This window comes from Erithacus rubecula (assembly GCF_903797595.1).
Source record: "Erithacus rubecula genome assembly, contig: scaffold_298_arrow_ctg1, whole genome shotgun sequence".
Lineage (NCBI taxonomy): Eukaryota > Metazoa > Chordata > Aves > Passeriformes > Muscicapidae > Erithacus > Erithacus rubecula.
The window spans coordinates 67830-82573 of NW_027636030.1; the positions used below are offsets into that span (position 1 = coordinate 67830).

General features: G+C 49.6%; 1 pseudogene across 1 annotated transcript; it reads right to left on the reverse strand.

Moving 5' to 3' along the window:
* Nucleotides 1–539: 539 nt before the first annotated feature.
* Nucleotides 540–1470, reverse strand: LOC306815931 (olfactory receptor 14J1-like; annotated as a pseudogene). The gene has a single exon. The product of its transcript is annotated as an olfactory receptor 14J1-like (transcript).
* Nucleotides 1471–14744: the final 13274 nt, after the last annotated feature.

Here is a 14744-nt window from a genome sequence, read left to right on the forward strand (position 1 = left end):
CAGGCCCTTCCCTGAGGCATCAGCACTGCCCCAGCAGTGCCCATGGCCTGTCCCTGCTGCAGCCCTGGCACTGCCACCCCCAGGGCTGTGCCCGGCCCCGAGAGCACTCAGGCCCTGCAGCAACACGAGGGGCAGGAGGGCAGTGGGGCAGTGGCACGGGAGCAGCACTGGCAACACCAAGTGCTGCTGCTGCTGGGCACAGCTGTTGTGCCAGCACTGATCTGCACCCAGCTCTGCACACAGACATTCCTGCTGCAGCTACAGAGATGGGAACAAATGGGGCATCTCTGGAGAAAACTTGGCTGGAAGAGAAATCCTTCAGTGTGTTTAAAGCCACGAAGACTGTAACCCTTTATTGACACATTTTGTGGCCACAGGTAGGATTGGGAAACATAATGAGCAATGGAACACAGAGTGGCTTTTTTTTATGAACAGTATGATAAAACGAAAACAAAGGAAAAATAACCCCACAATGAAACCAAGAAGAAGTATAAAAGATTACTTTTATTATAAGTGGTTTTCAGAAACTAGCCAGTAGTTTAATGTTCCTGAAAGCAGCCAGTCATCAGTGTCCACCCTGAAGCCTTGAGCTCTTGATTCCTCAGGCTGTAGATGAAGGGGTTCAAGGCTGGAGGCACCACTGAGTACAAAACTGACAGTGCCAGATCCAGGGATGGAGAGGAGATAGAGGGGGGGTTTCAGGTAAGCAAATGCAGCAGTGCTGATAAACAGGGAGACCACAGCCAGGTGAGGGAGGCAGGTGGAAAAGGCTTTGTGCTGTCCCTGCTCAGAAGGGATCCTCAGCACAGCCCTGAAGATCTGCACATAACTGAAAACCATGAATACCAAACAGCCAAGTGCTAAGGAAATAGTGAAAGCAGAAGCCCCAAATTTCCTGATGTAGGATTTGGAGCAGGAGATTTTGAGAATCTGTGGGATTTCACAGAAGAACTGGCCCAGGGCATTGCCATGGCACAGGGGCAGGGAAAATGTATTTGCCGTGTGCAGCAGTGAATAGAGAAAGCCACTGGCCCAGGCAGCTGCTGCCATGTGGGCACAAGCTCTGCTGCCCAGGAGGGTTCCGTAGTGCAGGGGTTTGCAGATGGACACGTAGCGGTCGTAGCACATGATGGTCAGGAGGAAATACTCTGCTGAGATAAAGAACAGAAAGAAAAAGATTTGTGCAGCACATCCTGAGTAGGAGATGTTCCTGGTGTCCCAGAGGGAATTGTGCATGGCTTTGGGCACAGGGGTACAGATGCAGCCCAGGTCAGTGAGGGCCAGGTTGAGCAGGAAGAACATGGGGGTGTGCAGGTGGTGGCCGCAGGCTACTGCGCTGATGATGAGGCTGTTGGCCAGGAGGGCAGCCAGGAAGATGCCCAGGAAGAGGCAGAAGTGCAGGAGCTGCAGCTGCCGTGTTTCTGCCAATGGCAGCAGGAGGAAGTGGCTGATGGAGCTGCTGTTGGACATTTGCTGTGTCTTGGCTTGGGGATCTGTATAAAAAGCAATCATGGAATAGTTCAGTTTGGAGAGACTTTAAATATCCCAGCCCAGCTTGGGGGCCCTTTCCCCCCACTGCCTGCCCAGGGCTTTGCTGCCTGGAGCTGTCCCTGCCAGCAGCTGCTTCCCTGTGCCCAGGGCTGTGCTCTGATGGTGCTGCCAGAGCCCATCCCAGCCCTGGGGGCTCAGCTCTGCTCTGCACACCCCTCCCAGCACAGGGCACTGCCCAGAGCCATCTCTGCCTCTGCAGCCTCTGATGGCAACATCAGAGCAACCCTGAGGAGGCTAGAAAAGCAAAAGTGATGCTGCCTGTACGGGACCTTGTTCTGATTTCTCCCTTCACCTTTTTTATTACGATGTAGAGATTTTTTTTTCTATATTTTTCTCCACCTGAACTGAGAGATGAATATCAGCCTGCTATTTCCCATCCAGGCAACCCAGAGCAGTAGATTTAATAACAGCTCCTGCCTTGCTATGCTCCCTGTATAATCTAATTCAAAATATTCAGGAATGAAATGTCATGCTACAGGCATGACACATTAGTACTGAACAATGCAGCATCCTCACCACACAAGGAGAACACTTCCAAGCCTTACCAGCTATCTCCTTCCACCCATACCTTGTCCCCCGGTGCTGGGGAAGCTCCCAGGGCTGGATGAGAGCTGTCCCTGGCTGACAGCAGAATCTCTGCCCCAGCACAATGTCCTGGGCTGCAGGACCCTGCTCTGCAGGACAGCCCTGGGCAACCCTGGCTGTTCTACACAAGAGATAATCAGAGCAGGTACTCACAAAGTCTGTAGGTATTGGGATGTTGCAGCTTTAGGAGATCACTCTAAGAGTTGCAGCTGCCTTGTCCTGCAGCCAGAGTCTTCCTGTGTCAAGGGCGGGGAGTGATTCTTCCCCAGTCACTTCTGAGCATCTTCCCATCTGTGACTGACTGAAGCTCTCTGTGGCTCTCTGCTGTGCCTGGGGTGGCTGCAGGCAGAGCCCCAGCCCTGCTGGGCTGGGAGAAGCGCTGCTCATCAAGAGAAATGTGCTTTTGAAGCTTTTTTTAATAGCTAGGATGGCCCTCTGTGCCAGGAGCCCAGCTCAGCTGAGCAGCACAGACACAGCACAAGGACTTTTAATGACCCTCTTGGGGTTTGTGCTGAAGCCCTGAACATCAGTCCCTGAGAGGGAGCTGGAGAAACCTCTCAAGAAATCCAAGTCAGAATCAAACTTTAAAGTTTCATCAAGTTTTAATGGGTCCCACTGAGGGACACAACTGAGAAAGTGTCCCCAAGCCACATCAGAGTCAAGAACTGGAGGCAGAGATGAAAGGTGGGGACAAAGAGAAGCCAAGTCTTGGTGCCCTGGGGCACAGCAAGGTCTGTGCCACTAAAGGCTCTGAGGAGACACCTTGTCCTGAGCCACTGGGGCCTCCTGGCACAGCCCCAGCAAGGCTGGGCACTGTCACCCCTTGTGCTGCCCTCAGCATCCCCCCACATCCCAGTGGCCTCAGGGATCTGCTGGGACCGGTTCCTGGGGAGCCTTGGTCAGGAATGGCCCTGGGGGCTCCTTCATGCTCCCAGGGACTGCAGGTTTTTCAAAGGACTTTGGGTTTTGCTTTTGCCTTGGAGTCTCTGAGAGCTTTGTGCAATCATTGCCTCCAATTATCTGCTTTAATTAGTCTCTTGAGAGCCTTTGTCAGTAATAACACTCAGTGGGGCTCATTAATGCTTCAAAGTACTTCAGTTTTTTAAGGTACTTTCCTTTTTCCTTTCTTTGAGTTTCTGAAAAAATTTCGTGCAATCCATGCAATTGGGAGGGAATGGCCTCCAATTTTCTCCTTCAAGGAGTTCATGAAGAGCCTGTGTTGGGGATGGACCTCAGAGGGACCTATTAATGCTCTGAGATGCTTTGGGTTTTTCTTCTGACTTTGATTCCTGGAAAGGTTTGTGCAATCTCCTCTCAGGTGTGAGGTTCAATGTCTCAGCACCAAAGGCACCACGAGGCTCACTGGGATCAAGCAAGTCCTGACAAAGCAAGTCCTGCTTTGATTTCCCTCTGGTCTGGTGCACTTCATTAGGGAAATTTCCTGATGCTGTTATGAAGAAATATTTCAAAACTCTTCTAAGAAATTCATATTCCTGTTTTAAGGAGTATATTTTATTACTGTTCTCTTTAGAGCAGAGGTGATGAAGCATTCTGTGATTGGTATTGAGTCCATGTTCTCTCCTCAGGAGGTCTGTCCTGCTCAGACAAGCTGTGTCTTGAGGTCTGACCACTGTGGACAATCTTGCTCCACATTCTCCAACCCCATGTTATCTGTCCTCATTCACCTGGGACCTGCTTTGCTGGATAACTGACTGCAGTCAGGCTAAAAGACGTTTTCTTGGTTTTTTTAACTAATCCAAAACTTTTCAGTTTCCCCATCGAAAAGAGACACATTCCTCAGGTGTGTGCCAAGCCCAAGGTGCCACCAAGGAGGTTCCCCTTCTCCAAGGCAGAACCCTGCAAGGAATGTTTGAGACCTTTGCACTCCTTGGTTCCACAAGGCGTTGCTGTGTCACCACGGACTCTTGGTTCCATGCGGTTCCATACATTTGCAATGGATATTTGGTTTCATGGGGCCTTACAGTGTCACAATGTTCTTTTTGGTTCCATGAGACTTTAATCTGTCAGGTGGACTTTTGGTTCCTTGACATTCAGTACTCTAAAAATGATCTCTGTTGTTTCAAAATCTCACAATGGACCCTTGGTTACATGAGGTGCCTCAGTATCAAGAGGGAATCCTTGGTTCCATGTGGTCCCACAGTGTCACCACAGTGTCTCCTTGGTTCCACAAGGCTGTGTAGCATCACAATGGCCCATAGGTTTCATGAGGCCCCACAATGTCACAATGGACCCTTGGTTCCATGAGTTTCTTCAGTGTCACAATATTCTCCTTGCATCTGCAGTGTCACAATGGTTCCTTGGCTTCACATGGCCCTGCTGTGTCACAATGAACCCTCGGTTCCATGTGGCCCCACAGTGTCACAGGGGTCTCCTGTTTCCTGTGGCCACCAGCAGCAAACCCCACTGCCAGGGCCAAGTGCCTGGGAAGAAGGAGGAGGATGGGGAACATTTGGAGTGATGGTTTTTGTCTTCCCAGGCACAGTGACGTGGGGTGGGACTCTGCTGTCCTGGAGATGGCTGAACACTGGCCTGCCCATGGAAGGGGGAAGAGACAACAACCTCTGTCCATGGAACTACAACAGCAGAGAGGTCAGGCTGAAGGCTGGGTTTAAAAGATTGTCAGCAGCACAGGAAACATCAATGTGAGAGGAAAGATGTTTGCTAATGTCTTTACAAATCATTTGATGGGTGAAGTGATGTCTTTGAAATCGATCATAAGGTTTCTAGTGACTTTGAGCAGAGGGTTTGTTACTGGGCCCAGACAGCTTGGCTCCTGAAACAGGCAAGGGTGTGCACAAGGCTGAACTTCTGAAATTTTGGGGGAAATGCCAGGTTCAAGGGGGCATATGGGACAGCAGGTTTGGGAAGGCTGTACCTTCCTATTACCTCAACCAATAGGGAAAGGAAGAGGGCAACATCCACCTGGGTGTTAAGGATTAAAGGAGGCTGCACCGCCTGAAACCTCGAGAGAGAGAAAACCCCATGGGCATGTGCCCCAATGAACTCTCTCCATTTATTCAAAAGAAGATGAAGGACTCCTCTGTCTCATTTTTGGACACAGACCTCTGGATTTTCCTGACAGTAGCAACATGGAATCACATGGAACCAAGTGTCCACAGTTCCATGGTGCAACCTCATAGAGCGCTGGAGACCATTGTGTCACAATGGGAGCACATGGAACAAAGGCTCCATAGTGACTCTGCAGGGCCTCATGGAATGCAAGAGATCATCCTGATGGAATGTAAATTCATGGAACCAAGTGTCCACTGTTTTACAGCAGGTCCTCATGGAATCCAAGAGACCATTGTGATGCACTAGAAATGCATGGAATGCATTGTGACAAAGCTGGGCCTGATACAAACAAGGAGACCATTGTGATGCAATGAAACCTCAAGGCATCAAGAGTCAATTGTCAACACATCAGGCTCTCATAAAACTAAAGAGAACATTGTGACACAATGGATTCTTATGGAACTGAAGCCCCATTGTGAGAAAACATGGCCTGATGGAAACCCGGTGCCACTGGGACATCTCCAGCCTTGGAGGAAACAAGTGTCCACTGTGACACAGCACAGCCTCATGAATCACAGCAGAGCACAGTGACTCCATGGAATCTTGGGGAACCAAGACTCAGCTGTAAACACAGAGGAGACTCATGGAACCCAGGAGGTCATTGTGATTCCACACTGTCAGAATGAGCCTTCTTTCTGTGAGAATCCATTTCCCCACAATGTTCTCCTAGGTTCCAAGCTGTGCCTCAATGGCCCCTTGCTTCCACAAGCCATGGCACAGTCCCACCTGTTCCTGGGTTCCATGAGGCCGTACCATGTTCACAACTGACACTTGTTTCCATGACATTCCATTGTGTCACAATGGTCCCCATGTTTCCATGAGGCTGTGCTGTGTCACAATGGATTCCACAAAACCTGGCAATGTCCCAGTGGCACCTGTGTCCCATGAGGCCCCACTTGGTCAAAGTAGAGCCTTGGATCTGTGAGATTCCAGGTTGTCCCAATGGTCTGCTGAATTCCATGAGGCTGTGCTGTGTCACAATGCACACTGAGTTCCACGTGCCCTGGCATTATCCAAGTGGCACCTGGCTTCCATGAGGCCCCACAGTGTTTGCTGCTGACACTTGGTTTTCCCAGACTGCCTCGTGTCACAGTGCTCTCCTGGGTGCCATGAGGCCCTGCTGTGCAATAATGGAGCCTTGTTTCCACTGGCAATGTCCAAGTGGCACCTGGCTTCCATGAGGCCCCACTGTGTTTCCAGCTGACACTTGGTTTCCCCAGACTGCCTTGTGTCACAGTGCTCTCCTGGGTGCCTTGAGGCCCTGCTGTACAATAATGGAGCCTTTTTTCCACTGGGCCTGGCAATGTCCAAGTGGCACCTGTGTGTCATGAGGCCCCATTTGGTCAAAGTGGATCCTTGGGCTGATGTGGATGAGGGTCCATAGTGATGCAGAGTCCTCAGGCAGGTGCAAAGGTGAATACTTTATCGCAAAAACAAGGCCTTTTAAAGCAATGAGACTATTATCAGTTGCACTGTTTTAAAGCATAACAAACATACTGGCTTACCTTCTGTCCATTTGTAATTAAAGTGCTCTCAATTGTCATCTCACCTTTTGCTGTTTCTTTTGCCTCTCTCTCTGCCCACTCATTTCCTTTCTGCAGTTCCGAGCTCACCTTCTGATGTGCCTAAATGTGTATAATTGGTACCTGCTCAGGTAGCTGAACTGCTTCCAGTAGCTGCAATATTTCCTGCACATTTCACTTTTTTCCTTTGTGAGTTTAACAGTCTACTTTCTATCCAGATGGCTGCATACGCATGTACAACTCAAATGCATACCTTGAGTCTGTATAAATATTTATTTTCTTTCCTTTGTGATTTCTTAGACGTGGGTTAGAGGGATTATCTCAGCTTTTTGTTCAGAGGTATCTATTGACGAGGGTCCAGACTCTATTACCTCTTTGCAGGTGCTAACTGCATACCCAGCATGTCACTTTCCACTGATGACATCGCTGCTTCCATCAGTGAACCAGATTCTGTGCCATCCAAAGGGGTGTCCTTCAGATTAGGGAGGCTGGAGTAGGAGGCTTCAATAATCTCCAGACAGCCGTGGTGTACCGGCTCCTCTTGATTTCCACTAAGGAAAGAAGCTGGGTTGATAATGTTAGTTCCAACTACCTCTACATTGTCTTGTTCCACCATAATGGCTTGGCATTGCAGGAACCTTTGTGGGGAGAGCCAGTGCCTGCCCTTTACTTCCAGAACTGCAGACACTGTGTGAGACACCAATACAGTCATTTTCTGTCCCAAAATGGATTTGTGTACACCTTGAATATTCAGCACCACTGCTGCAAGGGCTCTGAGGCATGCTGGCCATCCCTTGGCTGTTGTGTCTAGTTGGTTGGATAATAAAGCAGCTGCTCTCTGGTATGGACTCAGGTCCTGGGCCAGTATCTCCAGGGCAATTCCCTGCTTCTCACAGGAAACCAGAAAGAATGGTTTACTCACACCTGGGAGTCTGAGAGCTGCAGCTGACATAACAGCATTCTTCAGCTGGTGAAAGGCCCACGTGGCCTCTTTTTGTCCACTGGAGTCCAGGCTACACATGCTTCTTTTATCTGGGTGGCTATGAGGATATTGCCCATGTACTTCAGTAACTTTCCTTCCAGGAATTCCAGATCTTTGGCAAGTGGTTCCCCAAAGGGAGTAGGAGAGTTTTTAAATCCCAGAGGCAATACCATCCATATGAGCTGGGATCTCTGCCCACTTTTCGAGTTGTCCCATTCAAACGCAATTTTTTTCTGGCTGTCTTCATGGAGATGGAGGCAAAAGAAAGTATTTTTCAAGTCTAAAATGGTAAGCCAAGTAAGCTCTGGTGTTAGGCTCATTAGCCAAGTGTATGGGTTTGCTGCCATGGGATAGAGATCACAGTTATTTTGTTAACAGCCCTTAGATTCTGTACTATCTCATATGATTCATCTGGTTTTTGGACTGGTAAAATGGAAGTGTTGAACTCAGATGGGCACTCTTCTAACAACCCGTATTGCAAGAAGTTTTCAACTATTGGACTAATTCCTTCCCTATCTTCCTTTTCCAAGGGGTACTGTTTAATTTTAACTGGTTGTTTTCCTTCCTTCAGTTGAATTACTATAGGAGGTGCATTTTTCACCCTCCATGGTACATTGGAGTTCCACACTCCCATAAACACTTGATTTATAATTTCTTCATTAAATTCTCCCTCCATATGAGCAGCTGTTAACATTAAAATTAATCCCTCTATGTACTGTTCATAATTTATCTCCAGAATAACCTCCACATTTTAAAATTTAATGGTTACTTGTAATTGTTCTAACAAGTGTCTCCCCAAAAGTTGTCTCAGGAAACTGGGCAGATAGAGAAATTTATGAATATCCCATTGCTTTCCAAGCCTATACCTTAATGGTTTGCAAAAATATGCTTTTTAAAGTTGGGCAGCCCCTCCTATTACTGTAATATAATCCTTCTCCACAGGTGCCATAGTTTAATTCAGAACTGAATATGTTGCCCCCATGTCAACTAGAAATTCCACCTTTTTTTCCCCTTTCTCCCCAGATTTAACTTACAACCAGTGGATCTCCTTCAGTGAGATTTCCTGGCCCTCCTCAGTCTTCTTTCACATGTGCAATCACTTTTCCCTTTTTCCAGTCTCCCTTTTCCTGAGGGTCACCCCATCTTCATTCTGGACATTAATTTTTGCAGTGACCATATTTCTTACAGATCACATGCTGGTCTCTGCCCAAGTGGGACAGACCTTGTCTAGGTGATCCCTGTCTGCATCTTCCTCTCTCCCTCTCACTTATGACAGCTACAAACTTCCTCATTCCTTGTTTATATCCTTCTTCCTGGTTACTAAAGACTCTCCACACCTTGTCCAGCAGTCTCTCTAAGTTCCTCCCATCCTCCCCCCTAAGCTTTGGAAGTTTACATCTTATGTCATCCATAGATTGACGCAGGAATAAATCAACAAGCTGCTGTATGCCTACATCAAACCCAGAGTCCAGTGATGTGTGGCAGCCCATTGCATCCCTTAATTTATCGAGGAATTTGGATGGTGACTCAGAGGGCCCCAGCTTGATTCAATATAAAGCTGACCAATTAATAGTTTTCGGAATGGCCCTTTCCATCCCCTTTGAAAACCATTCCTAATAACTTTCCAACTCTCTCGATTCAGCTGAACTGTTTGGGTCCCACCGTGGATTTTGGAATGGGAAATAATCTTTCACATCCAATTGCCGGGTTTTGTAATAATCTTCTGCCAGATCCACTGCTGTTTTTATAATTAATTATTTTTTGGTCTTGGTCACTGCATCCACTAATAATTGCATATAGTGCCAATCTGGATTGTGTTGTTTTGTTATATACCGCAGATATTTACCAGTGTTAACTGGGTCACTGCATAATTTTTAGCAACCTTTTCCCATGCCTCCACATTGATTGTGGAGAAAGGAATTTTAACCAATACCATTTCTCCCTCTGGTCCCACTGCCTTTCATACAGGTGCCTGAAATATCTTTGTTGTCTAGTCAGGTGTGTGGTCAGAGGAGAGCCTGCATCCTCTGAGTCTGCATCCTCATCCTCATCCTCATCCCTTTCCTGTCTTATGTGGGGAGACTTGAGCAAATTGTTCTCCAGATCTCACTCCTGAGTCACAATCTGGTAAACCTTATCTGATTTTGTACATCTCTGCCCTATACTGCACACTGAACATCACCACTCAAGCTTTCCTCTCTTATTCTCCTTCTCCTAGGGCCAATACCAGAGGGTCAGTTGGAGCCTTGATCCCACAGTCCCTCTGCCATTCAGGGTCATCTCACATGGAGAGAAGCGTATCAGCATATGATACCTCTCCCACTTCTCTCCTAAGAAATAGCAAGAGCTGAAATAGTGTGTTACAATCCAAAGTTCCACTAGGTGTCCACTTTGCTCAATTGTCCAATTTATATAAAGGGGCACGAGTCCTTGCAGAATCTAGTAAGGTCTCTCTGTTTTCTGAATCCCCTTGCCCAGCAACATCATTCCAATGTGCAATAATACAGCCTAGAGGACTGCCTTTAGGGATCCCCTACTTTGTTCAGTTCCCATTACCTCCTCCTTCTTGTCCTGTCCCATTTCCACCCAAATCTCTCTTTGCAATCTCTCACAGTTCTTTCCCAATCTTCCTCCCACACACACGCCCAGGTTGCAGAGATTGAATGTGATTTGCCACAAACTTTAGGATCTCAGGTTCAAAATCAGCTTGGTTAGGATGCCTCCATTTACACTGAGGGCATAGAGCTTGTCGTCTCTCAGAGAAGCAATACCAACGTTTTTCACAAGTCCTTCGCTGTAACAGTAACCACGCGGGGTGCCAACCTCTAGAAGCCCCAAAATGCCCCATAACACCAGCAAAAACAAGCTATTCCTCTTCTCTCTTGAATGTCCAGATCCTCTTACGTAGCCTGTTCCCAATCCAAAGCTACCAACGTCCCTGTTGAAGTTCTATATATACCTTCCAGATAAAATTGAGCATTTCCTCTTTCTATACAATAGTTCACTGGATTCAGAAATTCCCAAGGATCCCTCCCAAACCACTGAGGGAGGGGGATCCTTTCTATTCATCTAGCCACAATTCAAAATATGCTCAAACCACCACACTGTAACTCTAAAAGTCCATAAATATGAGCCCCTTGTATCTTAAATACCTGAGGGTCAAAGACACAGCACTGCAGGTAGGAAGTATCTTTAATTTCTCTTGCCAAGCTTACATCATCCTTTCACCCTACAGTGGTCCGATTCCCCTCTGTATTCAAAACTCTCCTGGTTCATGCTGAAGCCACATGGAAAGAGCCTGCCTACACAGCTGGGACCTTTCAGCTTGGGGTTGATCTTCAACAGCCACTTCTGGGCAAACTAAAACAAAGCAGCCAACAACACAGTCAGGGTAACAACACAGAACAAGATTACCAGTTTGCTGTCATTATAACTTTTGTCACAAGATGGCAGCATTACTCTAAAATACACAATGACCAGCAGTGGCAGGGGACCGAACACCAAGACATACAGGGAATACCATCCCCCAAAACAGGCATTCCTACCACACAACCTGAATCCCAAAGCCAAAATCACGGCAGGTAAGGGTATCTCTCTTTTAAGGGACTGTGATAAATGTGATTCATGCTAACTAAATTGTAACTATATTAGCAAAATTATTGTTTCATATCAATAGAAAATAATTGTTGCAAAGCAAAAAGGACATCACGGAACAGGCTGTGATATTGCTGAGTGGGCTGTGACAGCACTGGACAGTTGTGTGACACCATAGAGAGGGCAGTGAGGTCACAAAGGAGACTGTGCCATCATAGAGGGTGGCTCTGTGATATCAGACAGCAGGCTGTGACATTACAGAGCAGCTGTGTGATGTCCCAGAGAAGGCTGTGGCACCAGAGAGTGTGTTCTGCCATCACAGGGTGGCTATGTGACATCAGAGAGGGGCTGTGACATCCTGGAGCAGGCTGTGACATCACAGAATGGCTGTGTGACATCCCAGGGCAGATTGTGTGACATCACAGCAATGACTGTGACTTCACAGATCACAGGGGCTGTGTGACATCACAAGGGCTATATGACATCACAGGGAGTGTATAACATCATAGGGGGCTGTATGACATGACAGGGACAGTATGATACCACAGGGGCTGTGTGACAGCACATGTGGCTGTGTGACATCACTGGGGGCTGTGTGACATCACATGGGTTGTGTGACATCACAGGACTGTGTGACATCATAGGGTGCTGTGTGACATCACAGGGGCTGAGTGACATCATAGGGTGTTGTGTGACATCACAATGACTGTGTGACATCACAGGGTCTGTGTGACATCATAGGGTGTTGTGTGACATCACAGGGTCTGTGTGACATCACAGGGCTGTGTGACATCATAGGGTGCTGTGTGACATCATAGGGTGCTGTGTGACATCACAGGGGCTGTGTGACATCATAGGGTGCTGTGTGACATCATAGGGTGCTGTGTGACATCACAGAGCTCTGTGACATCCCAGGGCTGTGTGAGGTCACTGGGGAGGTCACTCTGCCCCGTTCCCCCCTCACAGTCCAACGCTGCTCATGCACAGGGGGGTCCCCTGTCCCCCCAGGTCCCCCCGCCCCCCATGCCGCAGCCTCCCCCAGAGGATGTTCCATGAGATTGACCCCAGAGCCTGACATGGGGACAGGGGCCGGGCCCTGGGGATGGCACAGGGGGACAGGGACCCCCCGGCAGCGTCCCCGTGTCCCAGGGCCAGAGCCTGGGCCAGGGCTCCTTCACCCTCTTATGAGCCAGGGGCTGAGAGCGTTTAAAAAATCCCCAGCACAGGATCAGCAAAAACCAGATTTAAAACTGAGCTACAGCACTGTGATAAATGATCTCCCCTGAAGGTTGCAAATGAAAATTGTTAGAGAGTTGGAATTGTCACTTACCTTATCATGTGATACACTGTTCTGTATGACCCCAGTTCATTCTTTAATCCGGTTGTTGTATTCCCTTCATTAAATCCAGTTCATTGTATTCCCTGTTCCAGTTTGTTCCCTGTTACTTCCCACTTCCGCCCTCTCCCCTACCTCATTTCTGGCCTGGCTGCTGCTGCTCCCCTCCTGTCCATCAACTGAAAGAACGCGCCCAACATGGAAAATCGCAAAGCTCCCGAAACACCACTCTTCAGGGGAGTTCCCTTGAAGAGAAACAGCCCCTGGAACAGCGAGCCAGTACAAGATTCGGGAACCCTCCAGACACCATACAGTCAGCTATGGCTCCACCTGCTAAAGATTGCCTTCCTCCTCCAGTTGTAATGTCACCATCTTTTAAAAAGTGAATTTACATACAAACAGCCCTAAACAACACTGGACACAGCAAGTCTATGGGCAGTCCCAAAAGCTTGGAAACACACACCCCCATTTCTGTGAGAGTTTGCAGGGGGTGTGTGTGGTACCTCGTTTCTGGCGTGGCGAGGCAGCAGTAGCACCACGGAACATTCCCTTAGGTTCCCTGCTGCTTCTAGTAAAAAAGAGCTCCGGAGTTGAAGGCTTCGGTTCTGGGCACGGGGCTCTCCGGCCGCTCTGGGATTGATGATCACCCACAGCAAAGGGAGAGAACAGGAGAAAGAGAGAGAAGGAGATTGGAAATCAGGGCTCGCAGTCGCAGCGCCCAGTCCTGCTCCGCCGGGGCTCGGAGCCGCAGCCGCAGGAAAAAATGGATCCGCGGCTGGCGGTGCTCGCCCCGCTTTGGGCCGGAGCCGGCGGGTTGCAGGCAGAGCTGAGCACAGCCCAGCCCGGGGGTCCCGCAGTGCGCGGCCGAGGAGGGTCCCGGGGGATCCTGGGAGGGAATCCAGGGGAATTCCTGGGAATTGCCCCGTGCCCTCCCCCCGCTTTTGCCCTCGGGCGCTTTTGCTTTTGCCTTCCGCAGCCGACAGCAATGCTGGGATCTGCCCGGCGACCGGTGACGTCTCTGCACTCTCTGGCTGCCATTGGCTGACAGGAAAGAGCGGCGCCAATGGCGGGGCCGGAGGCTGCTCAGGGGGTGGAGCCGGGCTGGGGGCGGGGCCGCAGCCGAGCAGCGCCATGGCTCCAGCATTGGGGCTGGGGCGATCCTGGGGGCCCCGGGGGGCGGCTAGAGCTGAGGGGGACCCCCGGCCCCGGGACTCTTTGATCGCCCATTCCGGAGCACGGAGAGACCCCTACTCCCCCTTTTGCTGATTCAGGGAACCCCTGCTGCAGGAGGTTTCTGCCTGTGCCCTCGTGTCCCATGGCAGCGTCCGCGGATCCCATGGGCTCGCCAAGGATGGCCGGGAATTCCTCTCCTTCCAGCTGCGATCCGGGACATTCATGGTGGCCGCCGGCGCTGCCCAGTTCACCAAGAGTTGCTGGGAAACTGAGAAGATCGAGGCTGAGGAATTCACACATGACCTGGGGCACACCTGCCAGGAATGTCTCTGGAAATATGGCAGGGATGAAACTAGGGGCTGCAGTCCAGGTTTTGTCCACAAGGGGACAGCACTACTTGGGTTGGGGCTGCAGTACCTGTTTCGTCCACAAGGATATAGCACTACATGTAAAGGGGCTGCAGTACTGGTTTTGTCCACAAGAGGGCAGCACTACTGAAGGGGATGGCCGGCGGTAGCAGTTTGGTCCACAAAGAGACAGCACTACTGGGGGTGGGTGGTCAGTACCGGTTTTGTCCACAAGGGGGCAGGACTACTAATGGGGTGGGGCTGAAGTACCTGTTTTATCCACAAGTGGGCAGCACTGCTGAGGAACGGGGAGCTGCAGTACCAGTTTTGTCCACAAGGGGGCAGCACTACTGGAAGGAAGCGGTAGTACTGGTTTTGTCCATGAGGAAGCAGCAATACTGAAGGGGGAGGGGCTGCAGTACCGGTTTTGTCCACAAGGGAGCAGCACTGATGTGGGTGGGGCTGCAGTACAGGGATTTTGGCACAAGGGGGCAGCACTATTGAGGAGGGGGAGGCTGCAGTAGTGGTTTTGACCACATGAGTACAGCACTACTGGAGGG